The sequence below is a fragment of the Pezoporus wallicus genome, unplaced genomic scaffold, assembly GCF_028554395.1.
Source record: "Pezoporus wallicus isolate ANWC-B61680 ecotype Strahan unplaced genomic scaffold, APGP_CSIRO_Pwel_v1 contig_227, whole genome shotgun sequence".
In the NCBI taxonomy this organism is placed as follows: domain Eukaryota; kingdom Metazoa; phylum Chordata; class Aves; order Psittaciformes; family Psittacidae; genus Pezoporus; species Pezoporus wallicus.
In genome coordinates this window covers 18,387,285-18,409,297 of record NW_026635704.1, presented here as the reverse complement: position 1 = coordinate 18,409,297, position 22,013 = coordinate 18,387,285, and the positions used below count along the sequence as shown (strand labels likewise).

Genomic DNA, 22,013 nt, shown 5'->3' with positions numbered 1-22,013 from the left:
GCTAGAGCCTTTTCCCAGATTCTGAGCAGACCATCCCCTGGATTTATGCATCTACAAAATGAGTATTAAAATAAATTTTGATTATACTTTTTCTGTTAATCCCTGATTCTTGTCACATCAGCCACGATACAAATTTCTTTTGTACTTCAAGTTTATTTTGCCTTCAATATTATTTCTTGCATTTGTGCTTTTCTTCCCTAAAATCCTTCAAATAGTGTTGACCTCTTCCAAGGGATATAGCATATAATAGTGACTGCCTATTCAAGGTGTCCAAACAAGACCTGTGGGGTCAGGATCAGACCTTCAGAGCTGCTACTCCCCTGTGTAGCATGCTCAGTTGGGCATCTTTATACAGCCAATACCTGTAAGGGTCTCTCACATCATATTTCAGGCTACTGCTAGTATTATTCCCTTTTGTTTTAAATGGCATTACCCTTTTTGGAGTCTCTCCATAACATGCAATAGTTTTATCTGGGATTACCTTTTGTAAAGTTAATTACCATTCTGTATTTTGTTTTATGTTCCGGACCTCTTTTGAGCTTTGATTCGTTTGAACTTTAAATATTTGTCCAGACTTGTATTCTCAGCTCTTCCTAATTTGAATGTGGTTCATATTGCATTTGAATCCCCTTCATATAATCAGATTAAAAAAAAATGAAACTAAAGTATTTTGGAGACATGAAGCAGGACAAAGCTTTTGAAGAAACATGCAACAGTTAAATCCTGCTTTATCACACTAGCCATCAGATTACTTTTGCTGATGCAATTTTGACTTCAAGTCCTAAAATACGGGCATAAATGGAATATAACCCATTTTGAAGAAAAACCTCCAACAACCCAGAATTAAAGTTATATAAGCTTGGGATGACTTCTTTAATAAAGCAATAGGAAGGAGCAAACTGAAGAGAAAAACATCAGTAACAGACTCATGGATCAGAGATTGTATTGCCATATTGGAGAAAAACAGACACTTCAAGAGATGCACAGTTACTGGGAATACTAAACAACACAGCTGCTTAAAAAGTAAAGAGCAGTAGGAAACAATTCTTTATGAAGTTACAGTTAGGTTATCTTTAGCACATGAGGATTTTTATTTGCTAGTCTAAGACCAACAGATACAGCATGCAGGAACCCGGGGGACAGAACAAAACAATCTGCACTGACGACTTGAGTTTGGAAATGAAAGACTGTTTCCAATAGTTTTTCTGTAGTAGACAATGATATAAGACAAAGGTGATGTAGGCACCATATGGTATGTTAATTCCAGTCATAAAAACAGCTCTGTTCTCTGTCTATTCCTTTGCTAGACTGTGAGAAAATATGCAACTGACACCAACAGCAAAAACCAGCCTCATCAGGTCTGGCAAATATTGATGCGTAGGTAAAGTAAAAATGGGGACACTCAGAACAACAACTGTGAATAAGCTGCTCTGCAAGCTATCTCTTTTCTGGCAAGGAGCATCACTGGGTGGATAAATTACACAGTAACTTCTCAGGGATTGAGGGAAGCTAGGATAAACCAGATGCAAATACATTCTGGAGCAAGCAGGATGCATGTGGCCTTTCCAGAAAAACATACACCAAAAATTTATCCAAATAGCATGCTTGGAGAAGGTGTCTGGGTCTTTCTTCTATAAATCCAACCAGTCAGTTCTGCACTAGCACATAAAACCAAACCTTAAGTGCCCAACAGGACAATGGCTCAGGGGCTGTGGGCAAGAGCACCCCACCTTTGTGGGATGAGTGATTTGGGTGATGCACCCAAATCTTCCTTCTAGCTGAAAGGATGGGGAGAGGACAAGGTCGAGCTACCTGTACCAGCAGTTCACAAACTGGCCCACAAACAGCCTGTATCAGGAGGCTGTGAGTGGACATTTGGATTTGGGGAGTGGAAAGAAACGGGCTCGACGTTCACATTCTGCACTGCAGCAATGCAGCGGGTGGTTGCTTCTACTCAAGGCAGACCTCCGCTTTTCCTTTATGCATTATTCTCCTCAACTGGCAGGCAGGCAAATACTACACTTAAAGAAAAAATAAAATAAAACAGAACCAATAAACCACAAACCACAAAAACAAAAGAAAAAAGGACACTCTGCTGCCCCAAACCCCCTGCTATGGGTACCCGCTCTCAGAATAACCCTAATGCTATTTCAAGCTAGGAAAATCTTGCTATACTTGTCGTCTAGCAAGCACAAATGAGAAAAGAAAAGCCTCTCAAATGCCCAAAACTTACATTTAGTAGCAAAAGGAGATGGAATTAGGAAAAATAAGCAGGCTGCTCAGGTAACACACAAGTTCTTCAACTAAATCACTGTTGTCAGAATACATTTTAGATAGGTAAATCCAGATAGACCTACAATTTCTTTTTTTATCTCTAGATAATTCCCAAATGCCATTACTGCTGTTACCAAGTTATAAAGAGTGAAGTATGTGAGAAAATGAAATTGTTTTGCTAGGTCATGTAATTCCCACTCTAAATATCCATTTATTTTGCAGGTGGAAGGGAGCAGAGGGCAGCTGGAACACAGCTGGAATAGCTCAGTAACACATGCTCCCCCAACCTTAAAAATCTACATGTTAATTCTTTTATTTAATGTAAGTATCTGCGTCTGACATGCCCTGATCACAGCAGTGGCTACTCCTTATAAATTCACACCTGCACAGCATTAACAGTTATGGGAAAGCTGGAAATCCTGGCACAAACACAGCATCGTATTGTTTTGGTTTGGGGTTTTCCCTTCGACCTGCACAGAAGCACTGCACACATTGCTTCAATGTTCAGATGACAAGACACAGCAGCCTTCAGACATGGGGTGCAGTCACTCTGCTTCAGAGTCAACACTCTCTACCTGCTATGGTAGATGAAATGTCTCCAAGCTCGAGGTAGTACAGAGACATGACTGCCTCAGCTGCATTCTTCTTGATGGTTTAACAGTAATCCTCATGACCCGAGGAGCTGGAAATGCCTTTTTTTTTTTTTCCTTTTTCTTTAATAAAAGCTCAGAACCTAGAAGAGCCCAGATTTTGGCTAAACTGATGTTGCAATATAATCCCAGCTGTTGATTTCCACATCTGTCAATTTAGTGCCACTTAGAAAGTACGATTGAAATCTACCTCTGCTGCAGAAAAAGGACTTAAGAAATTATCATCAAACAAGAAGTATACCAAGTCATTACAAAGCAGATTTGGTTAAACATACTTCTGCAAAGGACTGTTACTGTTCAGTCAAGTCTGGTTTAACTGTATTTCTTGATATTCAAATCTTTTTGTCACTTCTTTTCTGGCAAAAGTCTCCTTTAGTTAGACTGCAGAATCAGTTCAACTGAAACCTAACAAATACTGCTTATTGCCTATGCTAAAATTGGCTTTACTTAACTGAGTTAGGTGAAGAAGTGACAAACCCAGTTGTACACACATATATATTGATATGCAACAGAAAAGCATGGGGTATTTTCTACTGCAGGTGAAGAATTGTTGCAAAAAATTGCCTGTGATGAGATCTGGTGAAAAGGCCGTAACTTACCAGCAAACCAGGCATACACGTCCCTTGCTAGTCCCACACAAGCACAGTTCTCACCAACCTCAGCAAGAAATAAGGGCTCACTGCAGACTTAAACGGTGTTATGAGAACAGGTTCTAAGAGCTGAATTTACAAATTACTCCACTGCATAGAAAGCTATCCATAAGAGATGATTTTGTTTATTTTGGTTTTGTGTTTTTTTTTTTTACAGTAAGATAATGGAAATTATAAAAGTAGTAAGAAACAGTGACATGGACACATCTCATGGAAACAGGCATTTGCATTCCCAGTGACTGCTTCATCCTCCCTATTGCTGGCAATTTTCATTTTTTGTTTGTTTCTTAAATGAGAATAAACATAATAGTAGTTACACAGCATTTCAATAGGACATTTGAATTATTAGTTTCATTTTTTCTTTTTGAAATATGCAGAAATAAATGGTAGTAAAATTCCCCACTGTGAGTACAGCTGATATAAATCAATACCATCGGAAAAAAATCTGTGACCACACACAAGCAAGATGATGCAGAACCTGTTAATATCGAGGACTCAGGAGCAGGAAGCATGTACCTCTAATAACAGCCCCTGTAGCTGGGAGGCTAAGCAGTTGTACCTAGCATGGCTTTCACAGTGGGACCCCAAAGGTCCAATTCCAAGAAGAAAATAATAAGAAAACCAGAGCAACCATTAAGATAACTGAACATTAATTTGTTTCTGATCATAGATAATTTTTATAATATAGACAATGAGAATCCTAATAGAAATTGGGTGAAAACAAGTCCACATGCATCTACAGGACTCACCCAAAACATTTAGCAGTTACTTTGACAATAAGTGTTTTCATGTTTTGATCTAATAGTACAATGTTCATGTTCTCAAAACTAGCCTGAAGGGCTTCTAAATTAGCAAGTCAGTGTTACCATGGTAACATAACGTACTACCAAAATGGACCACTTTTTATACAGCCGCTATAATCAAGTTAGTGACCAAGGAAGTTATAAAAATTTCTGCTTTTTCAATTTTGGGGTTTGGGTTTTTGTTGGGTTTGATTCTGATTTTTTTTTTTTCCTAAACTATTCCTACAGCTTTTTGTTTTAAAATTAATATTAAGATACACACAATATTTGTTTTGTTTATTGTGCAGTAATAGATCCTGTATAAGCAGAAAAAGAATCACCCAAAAAAAAGCAGTTCTTAAGATGTGTTAAGTGCCTCTAGTTTCAGATCCCAGACATACACAGTTTTAACACCCCATCTCTGGTTTTACTTTTGCAGACTGCTTGCAAGCAGAAGACACTATTTCCCTGTCACAATTATATTTAAAATACTGTGACACCTCACTCAGAGCTTCTTACACACCAAGATCCTGCCCATCACGCTGTCTCAAATACCCTGAGGCACATTAAATGGCACTAGATGCCCTAAAAGTCAACCTGCCATTCTTGATCAGACAATCTTCACACTGAGAATATTCAAGTTAAAAGCATTCTCATACAAAGTTCAATGTTCAAAAGACATCATCTTCAAGGTCATCACATTCACACAGTCCAGAGTATCTGTCCAACATTCACAAAAAATTGATAAAAATATGAGTTTCTCTATATCTTGAAAAAACAAAAACCAAACTAAGAACCACCATCACCCTGACAACAAACGTTCTCAACAGCCAACTCTCACCAACCAGCCACACCATGCAGCGCCTTCATACAAGCAATACCATGGGATCCCATGAAGACAATGGATCTCCATCCATCCCCACAAATTTTCGTGTAATGGTCTTTTATTCAAATGGCATAAAGAATTTGAATCAAAATCTTTAATGGATATTTTCTATTTAATGGATATTTTCTATTAAAAGAGAGCATCTCATTGCATATGAGTATTTGTGTCATAAGTCTGCTCTAACAACCTCCTGGGGGTATCCCTCTGGTCTTACCATTCGTAAATATCTTTGGAAAAATACTGAGATTATATGAAACTTTTCTGACTCTTGCTGTGTTGAAATAAAAAAGTCATTGGCTTCTGGTTGCATCAGTAACAGCTAAATGCACTAGCTTATAGTATCACTTGCCAACAGCACTAATGTTCTAAGCGGATCACCGAGTTCAATGATTTGTGAAATTAGAATATTTTATTATGAAAAATAATAGGAATTTTTACTCGTTTTTATTACTAGGAGTATTTGTCAAACATTCAACTTCTCTACTTTTGATCTGGCTGATTAGATTTTATTCTTTTAGGTAATGCTATCATTTATAGTTGAGAGGTAATGCCAAATAATTTTTTGATTTACAGAAACAACTGGCTATAATACGTATTCCTCTCAGAAAGCTGGAGTGAAAGGAGGAAACTGTCCAAAGACACTATGAAAATCCCATCAAAAAGACTTACATGAGCACAAGATTCCTTCTTGCTTTTCTCTACCATAAATAGCAGCACTGAGCTTAGTTCCCTGTCCCCCTCTGCCCCTAGCTTTCAAAAACTTACATCCAGAAGATATCTAAGAGAAGCTGCTCTCCTGGTCGAAAGATCTTCCACCTGGGAAGGTACATTAGTCAAAATATATGGTATCACAGAATGGTTTGCGTTGGAAGGACCTTAAAGCTCATCCAGTTCCAACTCCCCTGCCATGGGCAGGGACACTTTCCACTAGACCAGGCTGCTCAAAGCCGCATCCAGCCTGGCCTTGAACACTGCCAGGGATGGAGCAGCCACAGCTTCTCTGGGCACCACCCTCATAGTAAAGCACTCCTTCCTAATATCTAATCTAAATCTCCCCTGTTGTCAGTTTAAAGCCATTCCCAATTGTCCTGACACTACATACTCTTGTAAAAAGTCCCTCTGCACATTTCCTGTAGGTTCCCCTTAGGTATTGCAAGACTGCTACAAAGTCTCCACAGAGCCTTCTCTTCTCCAGCCTCAACAAGCCCAGCTCTCTCAGCTTGTCTGCATAGGAGAGGTCATCCAGCCCTCTGGTCGTCTTTGTAACCCTCCTCGACTCACTCTATCAGGTCCACATCCCTCTTGTGCTGGGCCTCGGAGCTGGGCACAGTACTCAAGGTGCACTCATGAGAGCAGTGCAGAGTAGGAGAGGCACCTCGCTCAGCCTGCTGGTTATGCTCCTTTTGAGGCAGCTCAGGATACAGCTGGCTTCCTGAACTGCAAGCACACACTGACAGCTCATGTTGAGCTTCTTGTCAACCAACAACCCCAAGTCCTTCTCCTCAGGACTTGCTCTCAATCCATTCTCTGTCCAGCTTGTATTTGTGCCTGGGATTGCCCTGACCTATGGGCAGGACCTTGCACTTGAACTTTATGAGGTTTGCCTGGCTCACCTCTTGAGCCTGTCAAGGTCTCTCTGGATGGCATCCTTTCCCTCCAGCGTGCCAACTGCACCACACAGCTTGGTGTGACATATACGTGTAGCAGCATATGTATGTACACACACATACACGCACATGCTTGCTTTATCTGTATGCATATATAGCACTACAATTTAACTAGTATGATTTCCAGTAAGTGTATGCACTTATTTACATACAAGCGACTTTCTGCTGCATGGTTGGAATTTGAAGGAAGAGTACATGATACTCTTTTCAAAAAACACACCTGCATGAATTGGCCACCAAAGTGAAATCACGCATAAAGCTTAGATCTAGCAACGACCATTTTCAGCCTGCTTGACTTTCTAACTTTAAATGGCTGCTTTAGCATAGCAATACAGTCTGCAAAATACTGCAGTGATCTGTATGTATGGCTTTCTCTCCTGCTGATTTAAAAACTCCACAAACTTATCTGTGCACTAAAAAGTAAAAAGGCCCAATGTCTGCAAGTGCTCCAAATGTCACAAGAAAATGGTAAGTTTAATGGCATTAGCAAATGTATGTTCCCCCATTACGTTATAAAAGATGCAGTGTGAAAAATCCTTTATGATAATCTTCTCCAAATTCTCCTCAATTTACATGAAATCTTTTTTGTAGATTGCCACAAAAATCACAGCCCAGGGTACTTCTTGCTGGACTTTAAGGTCTCACAACCTGATCTTTTTCTGTCTGCTCTGAAGGGCAGATCCCATTTTGGATTATCCCATTTATAACATTAGGTAAAATAATCACACCCCCCCCCCACCCCCCCCCCCCCTCCACCAAAAGTCCTAACAGCTGCATCTTAATTGGAAAGAAAAACTGGTAAGGACAAGAACCAACAGTTGTTACTGCTAAGTAGTAGTGGCTCTGAATCCCAAGCAGTTGCCTTTGTGCCAAGCGACAATACATGAGCTGTAAAACTAAGGTGCTCAAAAAAAAAACCCACCAAAACTAAACTACTGCTAATAAGGACATTGTATTTTAATGATAAAAATGCAGGAAGCGCCAGTCAGTTTCAAGCTGCACTTAATTTGAACTTATTCCTTAAGTGTAAGTCATAATTTAAGGGAAATAACTTGAAATAACTGCAGCGTACAAATTAAGAGATGGCATGCCAACTGCTAAAATGGTTCACACACCTGGCAGCATTTATACCATGTGAACTGCTGGGAAGGTGTAAAAATTATTTTCATTGACACCCATGCAGAGAATGCACCTGTCCTCTGGGGTGAAGGGCACCAGTGGATCAGCGACAGCAGAGCTCTTGCTTTATGTCCATTTGCTGCACGTCTGATTGCTTGCCTTAAAATACCTGGAGAATTTCACTCCTTGTCAGAGAAACATTTAAAATACAGTCTCCTCCCGTTGAGGGCAATATTTACGCACATGGATTAAAAAAAAAATTGCCATGACAGTATAAAAGAGGTGTGAATTTGCAAGGGGAGCGCAGTACAAGTCTGGACCCTTCTCCACCGTCTTGCAGGAACACATGGAAGGAAGCACAGTGGCTGCTGGGCAGCCACCCCACCCCACTGTGCTCCTCGCTGCCCCTCTCCTCACCCTGTGACTGCCCTTGCAGCAGGGAGAGGAAGAAAAATACCATTCTGAAGTGTTTTGCAGTTGCTTAGCAACTGCTAGAAAACCCCAAGAGACTTCAGTGAATGAGTTGGCACATACACCCCTATAAACGTGTTGACGGTGACATAAAGTGCACCACCACGCTGTCAGACATCTCAGCCCCAGGATGTCCACAGCCTCGACACCAGCAAGTTCCTCCTCACCTTTCAAACCTGCTTCCAGTCTCTGCTTATTCATTCATCCCAAAACTCCCTGAAGCACTAAAAGGCATTGCAAAGCACCTGTGTGCTGGTAACAAGATTATATTTCATTACGAAGAGGCTGGCTACACCTTTCCCTCAGTTACCACACACCTACAAACCAGGACTGCAGTCAAGAATGAAAAGCTGCCTCTGAAGCAGCTCTCCTGTGGTAGAGACTGGGTTCCTTCCCAAGCCACACAATGTATGGCAGTGACCATTACCAGCTATTCCCATGCCTGTTACCAGTTTCAGTGGGAAGCTATGGCCAAATTGCATAAATGCTTTGGCCTCTGCGATCACACACCATCATCACAGAATCATAGAATAGTTAGGGTTGGAAAGGACCTTAAGATCATCTAGTTCCAACCCCCCTGCCATGGGCAAGGACACCTCACACTAAACCATATCACCCAAGGCTTTATCCACCCTGCCCTTGAACACTGCCAGGGATGGAGCATTCACAACCTCCCTGGGCAACCCATTCCAGTGCCTCACCACCCTTACAGTAAACAACTTCTTCCTTATATCCAATCTAAACTTTCCCTGTTTAAGTTTTAACCCGTTTCCCCTTGTCCTGTCACTACAGTCCCTAATGAAGAGTCCCTCCCCAGCATCCTTACAGGCCCCCTTCAGATACTGGAAGGCTGCTATGAGGTCTCCACGCAGCCTTCTCTTCTCCAGGCTGAACAGCCCCAACTTTCTCAGCCTATCTTCATACGGGAGGTGCTCCAGTCCCCTGATCATCCTTGTGGCCCCCCTCTGGACTTGTTCCAACAGTTCCATGTCCTTTTTATGTTGAGGACACCAGAACTGCACACATGCTCCAAGTGAGGCCTCATGAGAGCAGAGTAGAAGGGCAGGATCACCTCCTTCGACCTGCTGGTCATGTTCCTTTTGACGCAGTCCAGGATACGGTTGGCTTTCTGGGCTGTGAGTGCACACTGAAGCCAGCTCATGTTAAGTTACTTATCGACCAACAGCCCCAGGTCCTTCTCCGCAGGGCTGCTCTGAATGCCAAGTGTTTTTACCATCATGCCAAGAGTTTTTAGATTTTCAAACCTGATATATACATGTATGCACAGATTCTGACGGGGAACAAGGATTCTTCCACCACTCTTCTGCAAACTTGACACTAGGTCCACATCATTTACATAAACCTGAGGAGATGATACAAAGAAGCTATACTTGAAAAAAAAAAATCTTTTATGCTTTCCAGATGTGCCATGCCACAGAAGAATCAGAAGAATACACGGGGGGGGGGGGGGGGGGGGGGAGCCACACCACACTGCAGTGCAACAAGTTTTAAATTATCAACATGTAATATAACCCTAAGAAAAGTAAAAAATCATGCTGGGAATTAAACCATTTCTAACCACTGCTACAGTTTGGTTCAGAAACAGCTTTCCTAGAGTAGCAACACATCCAGGAAATTGCAGCTACATCCAAGCTGTCTACCCCATCCCTTCCACAGCCATCAAAGGGACCACCTCAACCACCTGAGCTGGCTGGAGAAGTTGTACCACACCTACCTGCTCACTTCTTTCCACTGACTGCAAAGTGGACTGTGGCAATGGGATCGGCATAGCATGGCCAAGGGCATCCCACCCTGGGAGTGAGTTGTCCCAGCACAGGGGGTCCAGGGGCAGCTGAGGTACCCTCCTCTTCCCAGCAGATATGATTCTCTAGATGAACTGGTATGAGTACAAATGCAGATCCTCCTTAAAAAACCTTTTTGTAGGTCTTAACATTTTGCACGATTGCCTGGTGATACAAGGTAAATTAAAGTAAGACCATAAGACAGTGGAGCACACTGAACTGATTTAACAGTATTAGGTCTTCCCGGGTGGAAAGGATGTAAAACAAAGCAAAGAGATAACTGCTTGAAGGTGTAATGACACGGTGACTTACAATGGCATTCTGGAGACAGGAAACCAGTATTTTGCTAATATATGAAAGATGGCAGATAACACTAGGGTATCTTACCAAGACTTCCAGTACTGGGCACAACAGAGAAAAAGGAACCAACAAAAAGATGTAAAGAGGGGTGATATGATCAAAGCCACAGGCTTGGGAAATGCTCTTTCAAGCAATATTTAGAACTGATGTAAGTGGGACAAGACTGCTTTCATGCAGGATAGAAAAGTGACGGTGCAGTACCTCAGTATGATGGAAGATTTCACAGGACAGGCAGACAGGGAAGGCTGCATCTTAGACACACTATGCTGGGAAAATCTTCAAGATATGGGCTTCTCCTCCTTGCAAGGGCCTTGTGGTAGGAAGAACTGGTCAGTTTTTATTCACTGATACAGTATCTGATGACTGCTTTTTTAAAATGTGTTTATTTTTCATCATTATTTTAAATGATTAACAGATTTAAGGCAGGAAGAAAAAGGTATTTTCTGATTCAAGTGGATTGCAGAATTTTTACCTTAAGGAAAAATCATGAAACTGGTGTAAGCACTACTTAGTCTGGAAAGATTATCATAAAGGCTCTTTAAGACACATGGCTCTCAGTAGATTAATTTAACAACAACAGCACTAGCTACACAAGAAAGTGACCTTTATTGATAAGAAATATTGGGACACTTCAAGGGTTTAAAAGACCCTAAAATCAAATTCAAGATTCCAGCTGAGTAGAGGACAACTCAGAAGAGAGACTAATGCTAGTCCTGGTTTTATGTACTTAAAAATTACACAGGCAAAAATCACTTTTATACAGAAATAAAGGTTGCAATCTACCCATATCAGAGGCAACACAAGCATTCAAAACTGATGCAGAGTACTTAAGGACTTAAGTTTCAAGGGAGAGTACATTTAAAGAAATACAAATCACCTCAGGTAACAGCTCATGTGAAATAAGGATTTTAAGGAAATCCCCCTGGACTCCAAAACTATGCTAAAATCATGCTAGATACAACAGGGACTGAAAAAGAATTACACCCAGTATAGTTTTGCTCTTTGAGAAAAAAAAACGCAATTATTTTTTTTTGAGGCTGTATCAGTTCTGCACTGGTAACTGGGCCACTTGACTTCTCCCACAAGTGGAAAAAACTGAAATGAAGCAGTAGTAAAAACTAACTTTATCAGGCTGTTTCACAGTATTTGCAACTCAGCTCTAAATATGATAACTTCATTTTGAAGATAAAATGAAAATGGGATCCCCATAAGCATCACTGCAGCTGGGATTTTGTCCTCTTTATAGAAAAATGCAGAGATTCTAAATATTTCCATAGCAGAGAGCAAGAGTGCTGATGCAATGGTACAAGGCACAGGAATGTGCTTTGGTTGGTGCTTCTGGCTGAGAGAAACTAATCACTGCAGTAATCTCAAGTTGTTGTAACCACCTCAAGTTGCCCCAGTGTCCCTCACAAAAGTGCCTGGGTGCAGATCTGCCTTTGTGTAACCTGAAGTCTTTGTTCCAAAACCACTGGGCTTGATGTTACAGGAACCTCCAAAAGGCACGTTTCAGGAATAAAGTATCTTATGGGAGGAGCTCATCCAACACCTTCACAATTAATGAAAAAAATTCCTTTCCAGCTGTCAGGAAAAGAAGGAAATGCGCACCTTGGTACATGTTGCTTCCAGAAGATGCATATTGCTAGAACCATTTTGAAGATCTGATAATACGTCACTAAAACTCAAACTCTTCCTTGGGGGAAAGCCATGTTAACTTCCAAGCATCTGAACAGGAACTCTTGCCCATTCTACCACCTCTTCCCTATGGAGTTTGGAAGGGCAGGATCATGCAAAGAAGCAACAGCCACACCAGTGACAACCTACTGCTCATTCACTGCTAGCAGTGCCAAGCCTGTCTCTTACTTGTGGGGCAGCATGATTTACAGACAGGTCCCACTTTTACTGAGGAACTTCACATCAAACGTTTGCAATGTTTCCACATATATCATGAAAAAAGAAATGAAAAGTAAGTTTTAAATTTAAAACATGGAACAGGACATTTTCTTCTTGCTTCAGATGGCCAAACACTGCTTAAAACTGAAATTCACAGCACATGTGAGCATTACAGACTTGGGGATAAAAGTGGCTGGAAGACAGACAGAGGAAGGAATGGCTTGAAAACACACACGGAAGAAGAGAAAGAAGAGCTAGGAAAAGAGACTTCGAGCTGTCCATACAAACCCACTCCTTCTTCATGCATGACTGTGATACCTGACAGGACAACCTCTCCACTACAGGTTAACTCTGAAGGATTTTCAAAAGATAATTGCATAGACCAAAGAAAGTAATCTATTCAAGTGTAAAAACTGTAAAGCCCAACTGCGAAACTAAAATGAAACAGATGGAGGAGGCGGAATGGTGTAGTTCATAAGGATTAAGGGATTTATTAATTATTGAAAATTCAACAGCAAAAAAATGCAAAATCTTCTAGTGGCTGTGATTGAAGCTGACATGTTAAGCATCAGACTAAGCAAGTGTTCAGACAGGTTTATTTCATCTTCAATAGAAAATTTATTATTATTTCTGCAAGTGTTTCAATGTCTTAGAAATGTCCAAATAGCATTTCTAATGTTATGTGAAGAACTGTGAACAAGCAGGAAAAAGTAAATCCCACACCATATTTGAACACAGAACCAGAAGAGAAAACATGGCATTAACATGTACTTAAACAGCAAAAATCCAAATGCTTATGGGAACAAAGATAATGGTTTCTGCAACTTCAAATATAAAACTTCAGGTCTGCATGCTCCACCATTTATCTTAGCCAAGATGTAAACAAAGACAACCTGTTCAACCCCAAACAATATAATACTAATGATGGTGATCATTTAAACAAGGGGAAAATTGACTTTAATGTGGGCTGAAAAGAAGAAAGAAACCATGTTAATGCTATAAGGCAAGATTAGTATCTTTGAAGGGATGTGACAAAGAGCTGTGCAAGTGTCCCTTTTTCCACACAGAGTTAACCAACTGATACTTCAAAGGATGCTCACAGACAGCTGCTTCCAGCGCTGCCCCTGAGGGTCACCTGGTGCTTCATTTGTATATGGCAAGAGACTAGATGTCATTTTAGCAGTAAGCCTTGTCCAGCTCCCTAGTTTTCAGCAATGCTGTCACACCTACACAGCTACCGTGGGCTGCAGAAGCAGGGCTGAATACCAGCAGATCAGTAATTATGAACTGCAGGACTCCAGTAAGTATGTGCATAAATACAAAGTGCCTGTAAAGAGTTCTCAACTCAGGCCAGTTTTTCCATGTTTACCACTTAATTTGGAGCTATGTATTTGAGAAAGGGGAGCCGAGCTGAGGGCACACCTCCCTCTTCTGACCCAGAGCCTTTTGCTCTCCTCTCTCACAGATCTCCTGCTGGGCAATTTGTACCCACTTAAAATGTAATGTGGACTGCAACAAAGAGGTAACTTAAGTATGAGCTGTGCTCAACATAAACCATCTAAGAAAAGTAAAGCTTTCTTTAAAGCAACTTTTACTATACAGACAGCACATTATTGTGGAAGGGAAAAATATTTCAGTGGCTGCATAAAGCACAGAAAACCATATGAAATGCATTTGTATGCATTTAAGAAAAATATAAAAACATCCTCCTTTTTTCATCTAAGTATCCAGCTTGTCCTAGCATTCAGGTATCCTTACACAGCAGCCAGAAACAGGTAGGTATATACATTCATGTGCACATTCACACCCAAGAATAAGCATGTGAAGTAATTTTAGACAGCAAAACTAATACAGAAAAAATAACTAGTTACAAGGCCTGCTTCGTCTGGTGTTTGGAGACTTCTAGTCACAGAATCACAGACCAGCTGTGGCTGGAAAGCATCTCTGGAGACTGTCTAGTCCTGTTGAAAGCAGGGCCACCTACAGCAGGCTGCCCAGGATCACATCCCAGCTGAGTTTCGAATACCTCCAAGGATGAAGACTCATCCTCTCTGGGACACAACCTCTGCCAACCTGGGCCAGTGTCTGGCCATCCTCAAAGGGGTTTCTTAAGCTTAAATGGAATCTTCTGTATTTCAGTTCATGTCCACAGCCTCTTGTCCTGTCATGAGATACCAGTAAGAAGAGCCTGGCTCCAGATTCCTTCCTCCTCCCTGTTAGGTACTTATATACACTGATAATTCCATACTTAATTTTAGTGAGAAGGAGAAAAAAAAGCTCTGTGTAGGATTCTCGTGTTTCCACAGTACTATGTTCCACAAAAGCCAGAAGCTGCTATAAACAGCAGATGCACATATTTCTTGGAGATGAGGGAAGCATCAATGCAGTTTCAGCAAGCCCCCCCCCCCCCCCCCCCCCCCCAAAAAAAAAAAATCAATGGTAATTCAGCACCAGATGGATTTAGTATTTGTAGATGTCTTCTAAGAATGGATGCGTTTTAAGAGTTAGTTGCAGACGTGCTTTTGCTGCAAATTTAGACTACAGAGTCATGCTGAAGTAAAAAAACAAGGAAGTGTTAAGTTGCTTTGTAGCTTAAGGAAAGAAAAAAATACTTGCAAAACCTCTGGCTCTTTGGAGAACTAAAAATGACAGTTGATAGTAAAGAAGCATCCCAGTTTTCCGTACAACTCCTCATCAAGATGTACTACAGATGAAGAATCCAAACCCTATGCACTTTAGGACTAGATGGGACCATGATTCACTTGGTCCTTGCTCTGCAAGGATTTAACGAAGGCACTCTGCAAAACCTCCTCCCAGTAGAGAGCCTTTAAGTGCCTCTAAGCCTTTAGGCACCCAGTGCAGCAATTGTGCCAAGGTGACGGCAAAAATAAGAGTTAAAATAAATGACTTTAAGGCAGTCAGCATTCACTCAACTTGGAGCCCCGCAGGCAGCAGTGAAGCTGTCAAGATTCAGGTCAGCAATGTGCCACCACTGCCTGAGACACCTACAAAGAGCAGAAGGGGTGGAAGGAGCTCCTTAGCCCAAGCTCTTACAGAAGTATGGCTGGTGTGGGATACATGCACGGATGCATGATGGAAAGGAGCCCTGCTTGCAGAAAGCAGTCAGCAAAGGTCATTAATCACTTTGGAAAGGCCTGATCTAGGGATGACAGGAAGATGAAGGGAGATGCTTGCTTTCAGTAAAGAGGTAACAGGCTGAGATAAATAAAAGCAGATATTTCAGACTCAGAAAGGTCAGAGGTAAGATTTGTAACTGTCAGAATGAGATTTCCAAGCAGAAGCCAAGGACATCTTGCTCCAACAAACAAATAAATAAATAATAACTGGAAAAATACCAAGAATCTTTTGGTAAGATAACTTAAATTCTTCACCTGGGTGCTGTCCTCTGCCTACAAGGTATTTTTGGATATACACACATACCCCTGCCCAAAAAGGAGCAGTGGCTGCGAAGATGCCAAAGAACACATAAATGGTTGAATGGTGGATAGAAGCTGAAGGGCAAAGAAAGACAGACTGAAGAGTAATTTGAATGGGAAAATGGGGCAGACAAATTTAGAAAGGAGGCTGCAGCAAGGCAAGACAAGAGAACTGTGGGGAAGAGAAACAGGCAGCGAAACACTGAAGGACAATGACACCATTTTGAGGTCTTGCTCTGCTGCACCCACTGCTGTACCAGCCTTCCACGTAAAATTAGCAGCAGTCATATTGCTGCTGCTGGGCTTCACCCAGTCCCTGGGGAGATAGGGACCAAAATAGCAATCTGTGCACTCCACAATACGTTAAAGGTAAATCGGGTGGGTGGGGGGGAGGGGAGGGAGAGGAGGAAGGGGACAGGACAGGACCATGGATTGCAGCAGGGCTGATATTACAGCAAAGGAAGAGGAAGTGATATAATTTTATCAAGTCCCTCATACATCTTCTGACTAGACTGCTGCTGTAATGTCATGGTAGAAACACAAAGCTGCACACTCATTTCCACATGACTGCAATGCCCAAAATACATAATGCCAATTATGACTGAGACAGAAGGAAATCATCCTTATCCTGAGAAGTTTGTACTCCAAGTGCTTATAGAGACAGGGATCATTATACTGATCTTACAATATTTTTCACTCTTTTTAAAGATATTTGCAGCAATAATGCAGTTTATAATCCTAAAGCACAGACTGTTCAGCCTACCTTGCAAGCCTACAGTTTGTGGTCACATAAAAAATGCCTCTTCTTTATTGGCTCTGTTTCTCTCATCCTCTCCTGCCTTTTTCTGTCTAGATTATACAGGTAAAATCCATTTTGGAACAGCGACTTCATGCGTATTATGAATTTGCATTATAGGCCTACACACCACATCATATTAACATCTCTTCAGGATCATTACCTACAAAACTCTCTGGAGAGTTGGGGTTGTTCAGCCTGGAGAAAAGGAGGTTGCAGGGAGCCCTTGTAACACTCTTCCAGTACTTAAAGGGGGCCTACAAGAAATCTGGAGAGACTCCAGGTCATGCAGTGACAGGACAAGGGGGAATGACTTTAAGCTGAATTCTACCGTCAATCTAGGGTAAATTTAGGTTAGGCATTAGGAAGAAGCTCTTTATTGAGAGGATGGTGAGGCACTGGAACAGGTTGCCCAGTTGTGATTGTATCATCCCTGGCAGTGTTCAAGGGTAGGCTGGATGGGGCTTTGAGCAACCAGGTCTAGTGGAAGGTGTCCCTGCCTGTGGCAGGGGGGTGGAACTGGATGATCTTTAAGCTCCCTTCCAACACAAACCATTCTATGAAAACCAGTAGCCAAGCCTTAAAAGAACCAGTTATTACCATGGACCCTAAACAGATGCAGGAGCCAAATATTCACAAACTTGTGAAGATGTGCATACCACTGCAAACCCGGATGTTCATATTTCTCTCAGTTAAATGACACTAACCCATGCAAGTTGTATTACACATTGTATAACCTTGCCACAGGATGTGTTTCTACAGACTTCCTAATCGGGGAGCAGAACAGCTTAATCTTTGGGCTACTCCACCAACTTCCAAAACGTTAAGCTCCTTCAAAAGAGAGGCAAGAATTTTATATCCTTCTTTGCCATTATTTGGGATTCTGTAGTATACACATTCATATCAGGAAGGTATTAATGGATACAGTAAAATCATTCTACAAGACCCAGCAGATAACGCAGCCATAAAGATAGATGGCCATATAATCATCAGTAGTATAAATAATATGCAGTTTCAACTAACAAACCAGTATATCACCAAAGGATAAGACAACTGCATGACAGGACTTAAAACCAAGTAATACCTGCTATGGAACGGACAATTCTTGTTTAGAAACAACATATTTACAAAGTGAGGAACTGGGCTGGAGATGGTTCAGGTGCTTTGTGGAAAGGCTGTAACAAGTAGCTGTAGTGCATCCATGAAAAGCAACACGAAACAGAGACAGGAATCTTGTTACGAGGATTATGTAGACAAAAGCATCCAGGATTACTATTTGCCAGTTATATTATACATTAAATCTATCAACACAGTTAATATCGCAGGTAATACATTTAAGAACAATTAAAATTAACTGTAACAGAAGATTAATTGTAAAAAGAAATTAATAATATGCATTTTGTCTTCAATTTTCCATACCACCGCAGGTGAGAAAGGCAAGTAGAAGATATTTCATTTCCTGCTGTATAAAACACAACCTTCCTCTAAACATTGTGAATGCTTGACATGCAGATGCGTAGAGCTAGGTATATTTCATCCACGGTTTAAGTTTCTGACTCTGTGTAGCTAGTCCCTAGACTAAGTTGTGCCAGGCAGGTGACAGCCCTGCGGGAGGGCAGGCATTCACCACTGAAGGCCCTCGCCTATGCCCAGTCCCTAGGCATGGGAGCACTCATGCCCCAAACTGGGGCTATTGGATGTCTGACCATTTAAACAGACAGACATTTCATCAGCAAAGTAATAACTGGATTTGGTTCCAAAAACAGCGGAAAAAGAAAAAGGAGCTTTAGGGCACAATGTCATTTTCTCATTCCAATGTAAACCTTTACACATATATCACTTACTGCTACTCAAAAACTGCAAGTACAAATCCTGAAAAATAAACATTGTGGTAATACTTTAAATCCCTGCAACTGTTTTTCAGGAGTCTCTCTTTCATTGCTAACAGACTACAAAAAAAAACAAACAAAAACCATTAGCCTTAAGTATCATTTTTCCCTTTCAGACCTGGTATGGTTTTAAAAGTAATGCAAAATTCACTTACATGTGTAGCAGTAAAAAGACATAATACCTTAACAAAACAGAGCTAGTGTAGCGTTGTTAATTGCAGGCACTCAGTTTACTAAATGTATCCATGCTCAGCTAGCAGCCAAAGGTAGTGTTTCTGAAAACACTACCATTCAAGGAGTATATATCTATTGGATTATAATGAGTACTGGTATGACATTAAAAGTGTTAACAATATATTCATTTCTACACAAACATATTTTAGTGGTTAGATGGTATAAGTGATTCTTTCTCAGACATATATACACACACATATATACGAATAAAACACTTGAGACCTTATTTTTTGCACTGTACTTTTGTGCCCTTACCATACATATGCATACTGCATTTCTAATTGGAAAGAAAAGTTCCCCTTCCAGATAACAAAGGACTTGATGGCTTATCTACAGCACAACATATCGAAAATAAGAACATTTCAAGAGGTGCATAGCAAACATGCTATTCTTGCCTCTTCTAACAAAGAGTAATTAAAAACTTTCACATCAAGAAACTCATTGGCAAAGCCTGTATATAAAATCTCATCAACAATAATTTGACGTGTGCTACAGTTCCTGCAGCAATACGTTAGTTACAGTTAAAACATGTTTATAGCAACAAAGCTGACAACTTTTTTAAAGAGCAATCCACATAAACTGTTACTTCCAGTTGTTTTCTCTGTTTACCCAGAAAAACAATGAGGATGTAACAAAATGGGAAGCATTAACAAAGTAGCTTATTCCTTGCTATTGATGCATTGCAAATTTAAATTATACTGCCACTAGTTTGTTTCATGACTGTCATTTTTCCTGGTGATGCTTGCACAGATCATCACAGCTGGTTTTGGAGACAGAGATGTACACACCACAGTACCTGTTGGCGCAGCATTAAGAGTTCCAGTGGGTGGTAGTATTACCTGTATCCACCACCAAAAAATATGGCAACTTTTATATCATTTTACCAGCTGTGCTTTATGTTACTTAGCAGTAATGATAGCTCAATATGTGGAACAGAAAATATCAGCCTCTCACCTCTTGTAAACATGCTGTCTGGATATGGTAAACATATAATTCAGCTGGGGATATTATTTTCTATGTTTCTTTATTACTAACATCGTCATTATTTACTCCTTCATGGGATGCTGTCGCAGAGGTCATAAAGATGTAAATATATTAATTTAGGTAAGCTTCTTATTAAAAAAGGTAGAAGGCATAGTTTAACTTAACCCCTTTAAGATGCTTCTGGTTGGCAATTGGAGCAACGAGGGAATATGAAACAGCCCGAGAATAACATGCCTTCACATCCTGAGTCTTCTCTGCTTCGGCTTAAATGTTACCATGCAAAAATGACATTTTCCAAGTCTACACAAAAGAAAACAGCTCTGGAAATAAAACCTAGGTGAATGTAGACACCATGATAACTGTTTCACTTAACATCAAAAATTCAGTGAAACTGGCATGTACCAGCTGTGATTAAACCTCCCAAATATTTTTCCTTTTGAATATGATATCACAATTAAGAAAGAACGTGTATTTGTTGTCCTCACAGCCATATGAAGCTAGTAACTGAATAAATGCTCGCATTTAAGGGTATCTACTCAGGAGGTGACAACACAGCTTCATACCACATACTTTTAAGAGCGAACAACTTAAATTTTTGCTGTGGTTTACACAGAAGGAAAAACCTCTTCTTGGATAGGTGTGGAGGGAAAAGTGAAGACTAATACCAAAATAGCTCCAGTTCCTAACACCTTTCTGATCCTGGCTGAGACTATCTACTCGTATCTCGGACGCATGGTGGCAGCCAGCCAGCCAGATGACTGGTGACTTAATATACAAGTTCATGGGGGCCCTGGAGTCTGACAGAGACAAGGGCATTAACTCTGAAGTCTAAACAGTCAGCTTCAATATTCAAAAGTCAACAAATGAGGCATGACTACATTAAGAGATTTTTTTTTAATACTTCACACTTGCTTCCTTCTGTTCTGAACAGCTTTTACTGTAAAATGTGCTCATTAAATATGCATGCTTTTTATAGTAAAAGTTGGGATCAATTGATGCATAGGTCAAGTATGAAAAGAACTTAAATGAGTATGATGCTATGATAAATACTCTAATAGTCTCAGAATCACAGAGGAAAAGATTGGTATATGTATCTTATTATACAAGATACATATAAACAAGGCTTTGGGCCAGGATTCAGCCACTGAGAACAATACAGATATCTATCTATCTATATGTATAAAATACATTTGTGTGCAAGCAAAGGATATACCGTAATCTACCAGGCAGGGTGCCTTTAGCTTAATTATGAAAGCCACTTAAAATAAAACCCAGTAGACGAAACAAAGAATCCACCCAAACATGAAGGCTCCAGCATCTTTGTTGAAAGAACAATAGCATATTACTCCTCATCCCTCTATCTTGTAGCAAGAGAACCATGAAGATAGTTACGGCTGTGATCAAATTAAAGAACACTTCACAGAATCATTATTTAAACTAAATGCTATTTATAGAGATTCATCTTCACATGCCAATAGTTATAAATGCTCTAATTCAATTGCTCGGCAGAAAACATCCCAATAAAAGAAATATTTCCATTAGCATAACAAAAGGCAACCAGTAAAATCACTCACATGCACAGGCTTAATTTTTCAAATGAAAGCAATATTCCTGTGTAAATACACTCTATTTTTGAACTAAATCCACTCAAATGATGTGTTTTGTCATCTGATCGCTTTCCCACCACAGTACACATGAAACTAATGAAAGCAAAATCAAATTAAACAGATGACATGATTAACAGTATTCATTTCATGCATGACTGTTTTACCGGAGACATAAAGACCTGAAAGTAATTACCACCAAGTAAAACTCCTTCACTGACCTCTCGGCTTGCAGCTAGCAGTCCTTAAGTACTGATGTTTTGCAACAAAGACCAGTGCCTTTCATCTGTGGGCTTTCTTTTATGCTACAAGTTGAGCACCTCTCCCGTTGCATGCACGCAGTACCTCTGTATCTATGTCTGTAATGCAGCATAAAGATTACTGGGGAAACCTATCAAACCGGCAGGCAGCAACCTCGCCCACCAATAAGCGCGAGGCACATGCAGAATCCAGCACATGCTCGCTGAGGCTCGCAGCCTGTCACCACTGCTTAGCTGGCTGCTAATCTAATTATA

The 22,013-nt window shown here is 40.6% G+C and overlaps 1 protein-coding gene across 2 annotated transcripts in view; it reads right to left on the bottom strand.

The window, feature by feature from the left end:
* Positions 1–22,013, bottom strand: part of FAM110B (family with sequence similarity 110 member B) — a 110,086-nt gene that overhangs the window by 36,350 nt on the left and 51,723 nt on the right. The window contains exon 1 of one of the 2 annotated variants that reach the window (XM_057397838.1): positions 21,720–21,892. The exons of the other annotated variant lie outside the window; for it this stretch is intronic. The gene's annotated coding sequence lies outside the window, so the exon portion shown is untranslated. Of the gene's footprint in view, positions 1–21,719; positions 21,893–22,013 lie in introns of those variants that run through there. 2 annotated transcript variants of the gene reach the window in all.